This window comes from Chiloscyllium punctatum, chromosome 7, assembly GCF_047496795.1.
Source record: "Chiloscyllium punctatum isolate Juve2018m chromosome 7, sChiPun1.3, whole genome shotgun sequence".
Taxonomy (NCBI): domain Eukaryota; kingdom Metazoa; phylum Chordata; class Chondrichthyes; order Orectolobiformes; family Hemiscylliidae; genus Chiloscyllium; species Chiloscyllium punctatum.
This window is the reverse complement of record NC_092745.1, coordinates 75,142,129-75,157,678: the sequence shown is the minus strand read 5'-3', so window position 1 is coordinate 75,157,678 and position 15,550 is coordinate 75,142,129. Positions and strand designations below refer to the sequence as shown.

Sequence of the window (15,550 nt, the reverse complement as noted above, 5' to 3'; positions counted from 1 at the left end):
AACTTCAAGATATAAACTAGGCTGACACATCAGTCTATTATAAGGAGAATACTATATTTTGGGAGGAGTCATTAATCCGACAACAAAGTTATTCTTGCTGACTGTTATCCAAAAAACGTTTGATTTTGCCAATACAAGTATTCTATCAGGCTTGACTGCTCAGCAAGCTGTTTCAAACAGTGTACGGTTTTGGAACCCCATCAAATATTATTTAAATATAAGGGATAGGTTGGAATGAGCAGCCAGTTTGAAGTGCAAAATAATCTTTGCAATGCCAGTCATGATGAAATGTATTGTATTAAAATGTAGAGGGCTGTGGGAAGACAGCAGGGCAATGTGATTAATTGGAAGTCATGCCAAAAAGACAGCACGAATGTGATGGGCTGAAGGCCTTATTCCTCTGTTGTGCCATTCTGTACTCAAACGTAACAAACAGCATGTCAATGGAAGCAAATGGTAAAAATAAAAGAAGGAAAAAAATTCTCCAAAGTACTTTAAAAATCATATTTCTTTGTTTTGGCCGAATGATATTATTTCGCTTGTTCACAGATTGAGATTGTTTGTCTCCTTTCTGCCAATGTATTATGACAAAATCCAAAATAAATCATATTATTGGATGCACCCTTCTCCTCCCTTCCTCTTGTCTTGTTTGCAGCTATTTAATCATTACAAGGTACAGTTGGTAAGGTCCCTGTTCAACCTCTAAGATTTGTCCAAGTGGCGGACTCACGGGGAGGTTGTCAGCTCCATATTTCATAAATAACCATAAGCACATTCTCCCACTGTGAATGCTGTCGTGTGATATAGTTACAAAGGCGTCAACGTCTGAGGGCGAGAGACACAAACAAAAGTCTGTAATAACGGGACATCTTTAAAGCTTGTGAGTTTTGCATTTTCTTCTTCTGTTTCGGAGTGATTCATCTGTGGCTCCTTGGGCTTCTCTCTGGGGTTGGTATGACTCAGCAAACCGGGAAATACCTATCTATGCAACCCCTCCATCGAGGAAGCCAAAAACCAAGTGCTCACAGTGGGATATGGGGTTGTTTTTTTGCCTCTGATGTCGAACAAGCAGGGTCCAAGGCTGGTCCTTTTGGAGAAAATTCTAATAGAATAACATACACCGGCATATATTATCGATGCCCGCCTGTACCAGTTATATCTGAGCACTATAATGAGTTTATTGGTAAATGTTTAGCAATTAGGAGCAAAGCAAGTTATATATTCCAAGCAATAGCAAAAATAAACGAGAAGGAGGCTGACTTTAAATATGTCTTGCGTTGTTTTTTTTCCCCAAACACTCTGGGGAGTTGGAGAGGGACCCGGAAGTTTTTTATATATCACATGGCTGAGAGATTTAATATAAACACAAAAATGGCGGCAGTCACATTGGGAGAGTGTGTTTGCTGCGTCATAAAATAATATGCATGTAAACAAAGAGAGGAGAGTGAAGAGAAAGAGGAAAGACAGACAGGCAGACAGATAATGTGAGGGGGAGGAAAGCGAGCGATCGTGCCGCCAGCGGCAGCAGGACCAGCGCTGTCTGTCAGACTGGGACTGAGAGCGCCTCTGAGCTGGGGGCTCCCGGGGGCTCATTGTGTCTAGACTCAGTACTGGGCAAGGCACTGCTAGCTGTGCGTGCACTGATTCGGGGGAGAAGTTTGACAGATTTGTGTTGAATCTCTTGACAGTGCATGTACCATGCAGTAAATTATACTTCACGCAAACTGCTGGTGTGAGAAGAATCATTGCTAAAATAACGAATTAGGATAAATCTGGCAGTCAGCATAAGATTCCAATTTCTAGAAGCTGGTGGAATCTTCCAGTGTCTCGGAGCCAATTTATTTGGGTTTCACGTGTTTTTTTAAAATTTGCACTTCGAATCTATTTTGCTAACATTGTGTCGCTTAGATTTTGTTTATATGATGTAAGTTTGTATTAGGGACGGATTTGTTTTTTAAAAAAAAATGTTTTCGGTTTTGTGTTTTTAATGTTTTGGAGATTTCTGCAGGTTCGAAAGATGGGAAACAGCGCCCAGATCTAAGTTGTTTACAATCAGCCAGGGTCGAGCATGGAGAGAGAAGGTGGAGCATCGAGTCTCTGATTCTAAATGATCATTCCCTGCGAAGGAGCAGTACCTCCTCCTTCTTGAAAGGTAATGTGAAGCTAACTTACTACTTAATCGAATAAATTTTGAGATGTAGTTCAAATGAATCTGTTGACGAAATAAGTGAATTTGTTTCAAATCGTTTGGATTTTATTTGTGGCTTTCAGATTCTGATTGTTCGTAAACTGAGAGGAACCATGGCAGATGTAGAAAACATATGTGGCCGGACATGGAGTTGTTTACATTGTCTCAACATTTTATCCTTTGAAAGTTACTTGGAATTTTTAGAGTAAAGTGCTTTAATGTTATATGTTCCCAAATAGGTCTTAATTTGCAATGCATTCAATTTTTAAACAAGTTAAATTTATATCAAACCCTTTGAGATACAAGCACCCCAAGCAGTTGACAGCAACATTGTCAAGCAAAGTTTAATGACCAGTCACACCAGGAAGTATTAGGACAAGTCACCAAAAGCTTGATCAAAGAGCTATGGCTGGCATGGTGCCTCAGTGGTTTGCACTGCTGCCTCACAGCGGCAGGGACCCAGCCGATTCCAGCCTCGGGTGACTGTGTTTGTGTGGAGTTTGCACATTCTCCCCACATCTGCTTGGGTTATCCTCCAGGTGCTCCGGTTTCCTTCACAATCCTAAAATGTGCAGGTTAGGTGAATTAGCCATGCTAAATTACCAATTGTGTTCAGGGATGTGTAAGTGCATTGGTTAGGGGAAATGTAGAGTAATAAGATAGGAGAATTTTTTTTTAGATTTAGATTGGATTACTTACACTATGGAAACAGGGCCTTCGGCTGAACAAGTGCACACCGACCCGCCGAAGCGCAACCCACCCAGACCCATTCCCCTACATTTACCCCTTAACCTAACACTACAGACCTAACCTGCACATTTTTGAAGTTTGGGAGGAAACCGGAGGAAACCCACGCAGACACTGGGGGAATATGGAAACTCCACACAGTGAGTCGTCTGAGGCGGGAATTGAACCCAGGTCTCTGGCGCTGTGAGGCAGCATTGCTAAACACTGTGCCACCGTGCCGCCCAAAGTGCAGAATGGGTCTGGGTGGGTTACTCTTTGGAAGATTGGTTTGGACTTGTTGGACCAGATGGCCTGTTTCCACACTGTAGGGATTCTGTTATCTATGAAGCAACTAGTATTTACTGTGGAAAAGGATATGAAAGATATAGACAGTAGGGAAATAGATGGTTACATCTTGCCAATTGTCCAGATTACAGAGGAGGAAGTGCTGGATGTCTTGAAATAGGTAAAGGTGGATAAATCCCCATGACCGGATCAGGTGCACCCGAGAACTCTGTGGGAAGCTAGAGAAGTGATTGCTGGGCCTCTTGTTGTGATATTTGTATTATCGATAGTTACAGGTGGGGTGCCGGAAGACTGGAGGTTGGACAACGTGGTGCCACTGTTTAAGAAGGGTGGTAAGGACAAGCCAGGGAACTATAGACCGGTGAGCCTGAAGTCGAGGTGGGAAAGTTGTTGGAGGGAATCCTGAGGCACAGGGTGTACATGTATTTGGAAAGGCAAGGACTGATTACAGATGGTCAACATGGCTTTGTGTGTGGGAAATCATGTCTCACAAACTTGATTGAGTTTTTTGAAGAAGTAACAGAGAGGATTGATGAGGGCAGAGCAGTAGATGTGATCTATATGGACTTCAGTAAGGCGTTTGACAAGGTTCCCCATGGGAGACTGATTAGCAAGGTTAGATCTCATGGAATACAGGGAGAACTAGCCATTTGGATACAGAACTGGCTCAAAGGTAGAAGACGGAGGGTTGTTTTTCAGACTGGAGGCCTGTGACCAGTGGAGTGCCACAAGGATCGGTGCTGGGCCCTCTACTTTTTGTCATTTACATAAATGATTTGGATGTGAGCATAAGAGGTACAGTTAGGATGTTTGCAGATGACACCAAAGTTGGAGGTGTAGTGATTAGCAAAGAGGGTTACCTCAGATTACAACAGGATCAGGACCAGATGGGCTGAGAAGTGGCAGATGGAGTTTAATTCAGATAAATGTGAGGTGCTGCATTTTGGGAAAGCAAATCTTAGCAGGACTTATACACTTAATGGTAAGGTCCTAGGGGGTGTTGCTGAACAAAGAGACCTTGGAGTGCAAGTTCATAGCTCCTTGAAAGTGGAGTCGCAGGTAGATAGGATAGTGAAGGCAGCGTTTGGTATGCTTTCCTTTACTGGTCAGAGTATTGATTCCAGGAGTTGGGAGGTCATGTTGGGGCTGTACAGGACATTGGTTAGGCTGTTGTTGAAATATTGCTTGCAATTCTGGTCTCCTTCCTATCGGAAAGATGTGAAATTTGAAAGGGTTCAGAATAGATTTACAAGGATGTTGCCAGGGTTGGAGGATTTGAGCTATAGGGAGAGGCTGAACAGGCTGGGGCTGTTTTCCCTGGAGCGTTGGAGGCTGAGGGGTGACCTTATAGAGGTTTACAAAATTATGAGAGAGATAGATAGGGTAAATAGGCAAAGTTGTTTTTCCTGGGGTCGGGGAGTCCAGAACTAGAGGGCATAGGTTTAGGGTGAGAGGGGAAAGATATAAAAGAGGCCTAAGGGGCAACTTTTTCATGCAGAGGGCAATGTGTGTATGGAATGAGCTGTCAGAGGAAGTGGTGGAGGCTCGTACAATTGCAACACTTAAGAGGCATTTGGATTGGTATATGAATAGGAAGGGTTTGGAGAGATATGGGCTGAGTGCTGGCAGGTGGGACTAGATTGGGTTGGGATATCTGGTTAGCATGGACAGGTTGGACCAAAGGGTCTGTTTCCATTGCTGTACACCTCTATGACTCTCTAAGAGCAGCAAAGATTTGGGAGAGAATTCCAATGTTTAGGGCAACTGAAACGAAGGCTGCCAGTACTGTAAAGATTATAATTGGTCAGAATTGGGGGAGTACTGAGGTCTCAGAAGGGCATGTGCACAGGGAGGGGAAGTTGGAAAACCATGGAGAATCTTGAATCAAAGATGAGAACTTCAAACTTGAACGTGACCAGACTAGAATCCACTGAGTCAGCAAACATGTATGATGTGTGAATGGGACTCTGTGATGAATTTGAGCAGTTTTACAGAAATTTTGGTAATTGAGTAGAAGCTCATCTCAGGGTTAAATATGACATAAAGATTGTGGACAGTCTAGTTATGTCTCCAGTAATAATTAAAAAGAATGTACCAAATCTACAATAATTATTCATTCACTTATATGTTGAATTCTAATTGAGAACTCATGTTTTCTGTGGTAGTGCGATAAATATCCCAAGACGCTTTAAAAGAGGCTTAATCAGAAAGGTCGTTCTGGAAGGGTTACAGTGATAGCGAAAGGCAAGGCTGTGGATGGATGTTAACATTTTAACATTCTCATGTTTGAGTTTCAGAACCAAACATCATCATAGTTAATCATGGTCAGGAGCAAGTGGGAATTTGTGGAAATGGGGAACAGTGTTTTATCTGAGTTGTTGTTTACAGAGGATAGAGAATGTGCGCTGAATGGGAGTTCTAAAGAAGATTCAGACTTGACTCTAAGCATTAACTGTTTCTCTCTTCATAGATGCTGCTAGGGCCTGTCGCGTTCTCCAGTATTCTCCATGTTTGTTACAGAATAAAAGGCCAGGTTTTGATTTTTCTTTGTACATAAAAGTGAGAAACCCTGGTGTAGAGCCATGACACTTAAGTTGAAAAAAGATAAGTCATGAAACCAGTAAACTACTGGTTTCCTGACTGTTTGTTTTTATACATTCATGGGATGTGGGTATTGCTGGCTAGCTTGCTAATGGTAAGTCACCTTCTTGAACTGCCACATGGGATGGAGGAGTACCCTCAGTGTGGTTAGGAATGGAGTTCTGCGATTTTTGACCCAACAGTAGTGAACAGATGGTGGTATAGCTCCATGTCCAGCTGGTATGTGTCGAAGATGAGTCTTCCCGTGCTAGGCGTCTACTGCCCTCATCTTAGGTGATAGAGATGGTGAACTGGAAGGTGCTTTTGAAGAAGCCTGGATGATTTTATGCCTTGGCATCCTGTATATAGTAAACATGGTTACCACTGTGTGTCATTGGTGAAGGGAGTGAATGTTGAAGGTGGTGGAGGGGTGCTGATCAAGCAGGCTGCTTCGTCGTGAATGATGTTGAGCTTTTTTAACACCAATCGTGCTTCAGCACCAAGGCAAGTGTGGAGAAAACTGTCATACTGTTTTCCCTTGTGGATGGTAGACAGGCTAACTAGGAACTGTATGACTGACCATTGTTCAGTGTTACAATTGGATATTTAGCTCAGTCAAGATGTCTCTGTGGTTATGTAGCTGATTGGTGCTTGCTGCTCAGGCTGTGTTTACTTGGTCAGTGTGCTGGAGGACACCTAACACTAATGGAACTGTGATCCTGCATGATCTGCATCTTCAACTGAGAAATTGAAAGGTGAGAAAGCAAAAGTCGATGACTGATGATCCACCAAAAATGTTCCCATTTGTATATTGACTGTACTGACTTTTAAATTGTTGAAATCTCCATTGTGTTTTTTTGACATACTTGGCTGTTTGTTCTATATTAAGCCCTGTAGGTGTTTACTTTTATGATTTAAATATTGACTGTATTTATCTGATATTTGATTTTCTCTGAAGCCCAAGTATGAAAATAGGCATTTTCTGCCTCTGGGTACTTAAATTTGACATCTTGTTTGTCAGACAAAAGCAAAGCACTGAGGATAATGGAAATCGGAAATAAAAACAGCAAATGGTGGAAGGCCAGGTAGCATCTGTTGGTGGAGAAACAGGGTTAGAATTTTGTTACTGTGCCTATCTGTAATGTTAACTTTGTACTTCTCCCTACAGATGCTGCCTGATCTGCTACGTTTTTCCAGCAACTCCTGTTTTTGTCAAGCCAATCTAAAGCTGACTGCCATGATAGTTTGCAGTGACTCCTTTCCTAACAGCATTTTGGGTGTACCTATACACTTGAACTACAGGGTGTAAGCAGGTGGCTCACTGCCACCTATTCTAGGGCAACTAGGGATGTGCAATAAATGTTACCCTTGCCAGTGATATCTACATTGTATGAAGGAATTTTAAAATGAGATTTTTTTTGTCTTTTTCCTAAGATTGCCTGATGCGCACACATTCTTTCATGTTGAGGTATGTGACTAGTTCTTCAACTACAAATTTACTCTCCGATGGAAAACTTTGTGTGTTTATTCAGATTTAATACTGTGTACTGTCAAAGTACAAAAGTTGAAAAGGTAGATTCTAATATATGAAATTCTAATTTAGGTTTAGCAAAATTTAATTTCACATTTGCCTTTGCTTGTGATTCATTCTTTTCAGCTTTGGAGGTTTCCTGCTTTATGGAGCTGCATTCTTTGCTCTGGTATAAAATGAAGGCCTTAAAAATAAAAGCATGAATATTTATATTCATGAACTTTTGGTTTTCTTTCAATGGTAAGTAATCCTTAATGTTACAACTTTTAAATTTATAAATGGCTTGGACAGGATAGATATGGAAAGAATTTGTTTGAAGATCAAAAACTAGGGCTGATGAGAATATAACAACTTCTCAATTCAATTTTAAAAAAGCAAAGACTTGTATTTATAATGCACCGTGCTTTCGAAGTGTAGCCACTGTTATAATGTTTGCTCAACAATGTGATAAAGACAGATCATCTCTTACTCTAATGTTGATTAAGAGTTAAATACTTCCTGGGGTACTTGGGAGAGTTACCTTGCTCTCTCATGAAATAGTGCCATGGGTTCTTGCACATCAATCTGAGCAAGGAATTGAAGCCTCCGTTTTACATAGGCTTCTGGACTATTCTTGAAAGTGACTGTTTTTTTGAACACCTGAAAAACAAATACATGACACCGATGTCAGCAAGAACAAACCAGCACTAAAACAGCATTTTAATGTACAGTATCTAATTATTAAAGTTTTTTGCTTACTTTAGCTGAGCGTAAAATATGTTTGAGTGCACTTTGTAAAAGTCATATTATTTGTTTGTTTGTTTGGATTTAGCTAAGCCCTTGACACTCGTGACAGAAGATTCACTAAGGGCCCTCTTTTTTACACTCTCACCTTCCCACCTTGCAGACACACTGTCATTAGTCTCTGTTTCCCTGCCCACCACCACCTCCTCCCCCCCCCCCACCCCCCCCCACAGCCGCCACACAGACACAAATTCCATCCCCCACACGCTTTTCCCAGCCCCCTTCTTGCACCCCAAAGCTTAGCATCCCTCTTTCCAATCCCAGCCCTCCCTCACTTGCAGTCACCCAACCTCTTTTCAACCAATCCCTCCCAATATGGCCTCATTGCTGGTATCTGAAGTAGGCTCATTCCTTTAAGGGGCCTGTAAAATTGGCAGGTGACAGCTCTTGGCTCGGCCTTGGGACCACCAAATTTCTCCTGCAGTCAGTCTGTGATGAGTTATACAGGCTATCTTCTGCCTGCATTAAGTTGGCATGCCAACCTCTTGGGTCTAATCAAACTTTCTATTGGAAGTGTTTTACAATGTTGACATCTGTGGTCATGCTGCCATGGACAAATGTTAAGTAGTGGAAAGGAATGGGGAGCTTTGCATTGTTGTTCCACAAAGGTGTCCAGGTGTCCATCCGTCTGTCTGTCCCATGGTAGAGGGATCAATGACCGGGCTTACAGACTTAAGGAGCAGGAGGGTCAAATGAAATATGAGGAAATTCTTTATCACCCTGAGTCGTGGCAATCTGGACCTCTACTGTAAGGCTGGTACAAACAGAAACCCTCATAACATGTAAGAAGTATTTCAACTTGCACTTGCGATGTTAGGAATATGAGGCTTTGGGCCAAGTGATGGTAAATGGGATTAGAATAGGTCACTACCTGTTTGTGTTACCAATGCTAACTTGACAGGTTGAAGGGCGTTTTTCTGTCTTGTAGACTTTGGACTACGTTTTGTGAAGAACATTCTGAATAAATTCTGCGAATTCTTCTTGGCTACTCTACCAATTTGGTTTTCCCAATGTACATGAATTGATTAATGTAAAGCCTATGTTACATTCACTTATTATCTCCAAATATATACTCCATCCTATAGCTGCTGTGGGAGCCCTGTAGACTAAAATCCCACCAATATCTTAGGTTAGATTCCTAATAGTATGGAAATAGACCCTTCAGCCCAACAAGTCCACACCGACCCTCCAAAGAGTAACCCCCCAGACTCATTCACTATCCTATATTTACCCCTGACTAATACACATAACACTATTGACAATGTAGCATAGCCATTTCACCTGACCTGCACATCTTTGTGATTGTGGGAGGAAACCGGAGCACCCGGAAGAAACCCACGCGGACACTGGGAGAATGTACAAACTCCACACTGAGGCAGGAATCGAACCTGGGTTCCTGGCGCTGTGAGTCAGCAGTGCTAACCACTGAGCCACCATGCCGTCCCTATCTTCTTCTCCTTGTTGATATCTTTCTTTTCTATCTTGAGTTAACAAAGCTACCCAGTCACCCAATCACCCAATTATGTGAATGCTTAGTTTCCAACTTGTATCTCCTAGTAGCTTTGTTTTTATGATGGCTATAAGATAATGCCTATTAACCTCTATTTGTCCCATTAATTCATTTGTTTTGTTCTGACTGCTAAATACACTTAAGTGCAGACCTATTAATTTTGCATCTTTTTCATTTTTTTTCCTCATTTGCCCTATTTGCTACTTTTTGTGTTGTGCACTCTGTCCCTTCCTATCCCACGATGGTTGTTATAATCGCAATAGTTGCCTTGCAATGCTGCCATATTCATTTTGCTTCATATGCATCCCCTCATGAGAAATCATCGGTGTTTTTTTTTTCAGTTGTAAAGTGCTCTGAACAGTCCTAGCTATTGGATTTGTCAGGATGCTGATGCCAGCATGGTTCAAGTGAAGCAGAGAGTGCAGGATATGTCAAAGGCTATGATTGCTAACAAGATCCATGCTGTAGCACTGAAAAATTGTATAGTAGAATTAGCTGTGCTCCTGTCGTCTGACTACAACATTGACATCCTTTTGATGACAAAGTGGAAAATTGCTCAGGTATTTCTTGCCCATAAAAAGTAGGGCAGGCTCAATCTCGCTGTTTACTCCTTGCTATGCCAATCCTCATGTCTTGATGTTAGCCAAATATTGTTAACAGTATATTGGGCAGGTTTAGTCATCAGTACTGTTGTGACACTTCTTCACAGTGCCAAACATTAATCAAAACATGGACAGAAGAACTGAATTTTAGGGCTGAGGTGAAAGTTTGACATTATGGGGACAGATCTATCGGTGGGACAGCATTTCTGTGATAGTGATCACAACTCCCTGACCTTCACTATACTCGTGGAGAGGGACGGGGCAGATGGTATGGGCAGGTATTTAGTTGAGAAAGGGGGAATTGCAATGCTATTGGGCAAGATCTGGGGCACCTAAAGAGGGAACAGATGTTCTCAGGGAAATGCACGACAGAAATATGAAGGTGGTTTAGGAAGCACTTGGTGATCGTGCTGGACAGGTTTGTCCCACCGAGGCAAGGAAGGGATGGTAGGTTGAAAGAACATTGGGTGACAAGGGATGTGGAACACCTAGTCAAGAGAAAGAAGGAAACTTGCTTAAGATTGAGGAGGCAAGGATCAGACCGGACCCTAGGTATCCAGGAAGGAACTGAAGAATGGACTTAGGAGACCTAGTAGGGGCGCATGAAAAAGCTTCAGCAGGTAGGATTAAGGAAAACTCTAAGGCATTCTACATTTATGTGAGAGTAAGGCCCTCAGATATGGTGGAAGGATCTTGTGCCTGGAGTCAGGGGAGGTAATGGAGGTACTTAGTGAATACTTTGCTTCAGAATTCACGACTGAGAGAGTCCTTGACATTTCTTAGGACAGGGTGAAACAGACTGATATGCTAGAACAGATTGATGTTAAGGAGGATGTGCTGAAAAATTTGAAAAACCTAAGAATGGATAAATCTCCTGGACCAAAACGGGATATACCCTGGATCACTATAGGAAGTGAGGGAAGAGATTGCTGCACCTTTGGCAATGACCTTTGTTTCCTCACTGTCCACTGGATTAGTGTCAGATGATTGGACGGTGGCAAAAGTTAATCCCTTGTTCCAGAAAGGTAATAGGGATAATCCTGGGAATTACAGACCAGTTAGTTTTATGTCAGTGGTGAGCCAAGTATTGGAAAGAATTCTGAAAGACGGGATATATGATACTTGGGAAACCAAAGTTTGATTAGAGATAGTCAGCATGGCTTTGTGAGGGGAAGGTCATGCCTCACAAACCTTACTGAATTCTTTTTGAGGATGTGACAGTAAGCTTGATGAAGATAGAGCAGTGGATGTGGTGTACATGGAATGTAGCAAGGCGTTTGCTAAGGTTCCCCATAGTCGGCTCATTCAGAAAGTAAGGAGGCATGGGATTGTCTGCAGAGAGATTTGGCTGGCCCATGGAAGACAGAGGTTGGTGGTCGATGGAAAGTATTCAGCATGGAGCTTGGTGACCAGTGGTGTTCTGCAAGGATTGGTTCTGGGCCCTCTGCTGTTTGTGATTTGTTTTTATATATAAGACTTGGATGAGGAAGTGAAAGGATGGATTAGTAAGTTTGCCAATGACACAAAGTTTGGTGGAGTTGTGAAAAGTGTAGGTTGCAATAGATGCAGAACTGGGCTGATAACTGGCAGGAGTTCAACCTGGAAAAGTGTGAAGTGATTCAGTTTGGAAGGTCGAATTTGAATGCAAAATACAGGGTTAAAGGGAGGATTCTTGGCAGGGTGGAGGAACAGAGGGAGCTTGGGGTCCATGTCCATAGCTCTCTCAAAGTTGCCACCCAAGTTTATAGGGTTGCTAAGAAGATATATGGTGTGTTGGCTTTCATTTGCAGGTTATGCTGCAGCTTTATACAGCCTGGTTAGACCACACTTGGAATATTATGTTCACTTCTGGTCGCTGCATTATAGGAAACTGGAAGCTTTACAGAGGGTGCAGAGGAGATTTACCAGGATGCTGCCTGGACTGGAGGACATGTCTTATGAAGAAAGGTTGAGGGAGCTGGGGCTTTTCTCATTGGAGTGAAGAAGGATGAGAGGTGACTTGATAGAGTTGTACAAGATGATGGGAGGCATAGATAGAGTGGATAGCCAGAGACTTTTTACCACAGTGGAAATGTCTGTCATGAGGGGGCATAATTTTAAGGTGATAGGAGGAAGGTTTAGGGGAGATGACGGAGGTAGGTGCATTACACAGAAAGTGGTGGGTGTGTGGAACACACTGCCAATGGTGCATAGTCAATTTGCTTTTTGCTCTTTACATCTGTGTTGCAATATCCTTCTGCAAGAGCACGAGGAGGTCTAAGTCTCTCCCAGTTTTCTGTGAATATGGGAATTCCTTCAACTTCTGTCTCGATTTCCCTACAGTGCACTGAGAACAAGAATTCAGTGGAGTGGAAAACCTACTGCATGTAAATATTGGTGCTGTCGAGTGCTGATTTTTACTTTCTATTAGAATTTCATTGCTTTTTCCTTCCCCTCCTCTACTCACCAAATACAAAGACTTTGCCTCTTTTTGCTGTATTTCTACATGCACTTTGTGACTAGCAATAACATGCTCGTGTGCTGTAACTTAGTTTATAACCCCTCTCTGTGACCTTTGATATGCTATTTAACTGTGGGAGGCATTGAACCTGAACACAATACTTATTGTCTTTGATTTTCAGACATTCCTGGAGGTCTTCCCTCAGGCATCATCAGCATTCTGGCACTTCATCCTCGTGGCTGCACTTCATTTATGGATAAGTATACTGTATGGTTTGTCTGGGGGAAGAATCTTGAACAAGTACAGGAAGAGCATTGAGTCGCATTGATAAAGGGCAGGAGCCCAGGCTGATTTTAGTTTTCCTTGTCACTTACTCTGGACCCACTCAAGTTTTCTGACACTGCAGATGAATTTACATATTACAGACAGAATGTCACACTGTAAATGGAAAACAAATCCAGCTGTCTGGTGAACATAATGCTGCAAACTTTGCTCACTAAATTTTTTTTGCAAAACAGCCAAATTTACAGTTTGTGCATTATTTGTATCAAGTCATAAGACTTCGGCAAATGCAGTTAACTCCTATTAATGAATGATTAATTTTAAAGGAACAGAGGTGCAGAAAATTCATATTCCAGTGAATAGTGCATATTATTTTCATTTTAGGGGAGATGACAGAGATAGGTTTGCAGGAATAAAAGAATGACTAGGGTAGGAATAGGTCCAGTCAAGGATAGTAGTGAGACGTTGCGTGTAGAGGCTGAAGAGATTGGGGAGACACTGAATGAATACTTTTTGTCAGTATTCACTCAGGAACGGGACATTATTGCCAACGTGAATACTGAGTCACCATTAATTAGAATGGACGGCTTTGAGGTATGTAGGGAAGAGGTGTTGGAAATTCTGGAAAGGGTGAAAATAGATAAGTCCCCTGGGTCCGATGGCATTTATCCTAGGATTCTCTGGGAAGCAAGGGAGGAGATTGCAGAGCCATTGGCCTTGATTTTTATGTCCTCGTTGTCTACAGGAATAGTGCCAGAAGACTGGAGGGTAGCAAATGTGGTTCCCTTGTTCAAGAAGGGGAGTAGGGATAACCCTAGTAACTATAGGCCGGTGAGCCTCACTTCTGTTGTGGGCAAAGTCTTAGAGAGAATTGTAAGGGATAGGATTTATGAACATCTGGATAGGAATAATGTGATCAAGGATAGTCAGCGTGGTTTTGTGAAGCGCAGATCGTGCCTCACAAACCTTTTTGAATTCTTTGAGAAGGTGACTAAGGAGGTGGACGAGGGTAAAGCGGTAGATGTGGTGTATATGGATTTTAGTAAGGCGTTTGATAAGGTTCCCCATGATAGGCTACTGCAAAAAATACGGAGGTATGGCATTGAGGGTGAGTTGGAGGTTTGGATTAGGAATTGGCTGGCTGGAAGAAGACAGAGGGTAGTAGTTGATGGTAAAGGTTCATCTTGGAGTGCAGTTACTAGCAGTGTTCTGCACAGATCTGTTTTGGGACCATTGCAGTTTGTCATTTTATAAATGACCAGGAGGAGGGGCTAGAAGGTTGGGTGAGCAAGTTTGCGGATGATACGAAAGTCAGTGGAGTTGTTGACAGTGAGGAAGGATGTGGCAGGTTACAGCGGGATATAGATAAGCTGCAGAGCTGGGCAGAAAGGAGGCAAATGGAGTTCAATGTGGCTAAGTGTGAGGTGATTCACTTTGGTATGAGTAACAAAAAGATGGGGTACTGGGCTAATGGTCGGATACTTGGTAGTGTGGATGAGCAGAGGAATCTTGGTGTCCATGTACACAGATCTCTGAAAGTTGCCACCCAGGTTAATAGTGCGGTGAAGAAGGCATATGGTGTACTGGCTTTTATTGGTAGAGGACTTGAGTTCCGGAGTCCTGAGGTCCTGTTGCAATTGTATAAGACACTGGTGCGGCTGCATCTGGAGTATTGTGTGCTGTTTTGGTCGCCATACTATAGGAAGGATGTGGAGGCACTGGAACGGGTGCAGAGGAGGTTTACGAGGATGTTGCCTGGTATGGTAGGAAGATCGTATGAGGAAAGGCTGAGGCACTTGGGGCTGTTTTCATTGGAGAAAAGAAGGTTTAGGGGTGACTTGATAGAGGTGTACAAGATGATTAGGGGTTTAGATAGGGTTGACCATGAGAACCTTTTTTCATGTATGAAGTCAGCTATTACGAGGGGCCATAGCTTTAAATTAAGGGGTGGTAGGTATAGGACAGATGTTAGGGGTAGATTCTTTACTCAGCGAGTCGTGAGTTCATGGAATGCCCTGCCAGTAGCAGTGGTGGACTCTCCCTCTTTATGGGCATTTAAACGGGCATTGGATAGGCATATGGAGGATAGTGGGCTAGTGTAGGTTAGGTGGGCTTGGATCGGTGCAACATCGAGGGCCAAAGGGCCTATACTGCGCTGTATTTTTCTATGTTCTATGCTTATTTCAAATTAAGTTGTGCAGAAGCCTTGTGGGATCAAAAATATGAAGATTGTTGGTTTTCCATTCCTTGATCCCACTGAGAATGTTTTGGTATTCCTGATATTTTGGACTGTTGAAGTTCCTAATTTATAAACTAAATAATTTAAACAGAAATTTGTTGTACGCTACATCATAAACTATTGCAAGTTCCTGGATATCAAAAAATGTTGGACTGCAGTAGAATGCAAACATTTAGATTATCTAGTCTCTGTTAATGTTTTTTTTTCTAACTACTTTTCTTTCCACTCTTAATAGTCCACATGTTTCCACAATGGATTTAACTGAAGGGGTGATCTTGTGTTGCAATGGTAGCACCCACTTCTGGTTTAGAATCTCCAGATCTGAGTCCCCCTCCAGGAGCTGTTGGCATGGAAGGTCTATTA

The 15,550-nt window shown here is 42.4% G+C and overlaps 1 long non-coding RNA gene across 1 annotated transcript; it reads left to right on the top strand.

Annotated features, from left to right (window-relative positions):
* Nucleotides 1-1,394: 1,394 nt before the first annotated feature.
* On the top strand, nt 1,395-14,871 carry LOC140479821 (uncharacterized). The gene is made up of 5 exons (XR_011961128.1): nt 1,395-1,484; nt 2,009-2,152; nt 7,235-7,268; nt 7,458-7,571; nt 12,848-14,871. It is a non-coding gene; the product is annotated as an uncharacterized lncRNA (long non-coding RNA).
* The last annotated feature ends 679 nt before the right edge of the window (nt 14,872-15,550 follow it).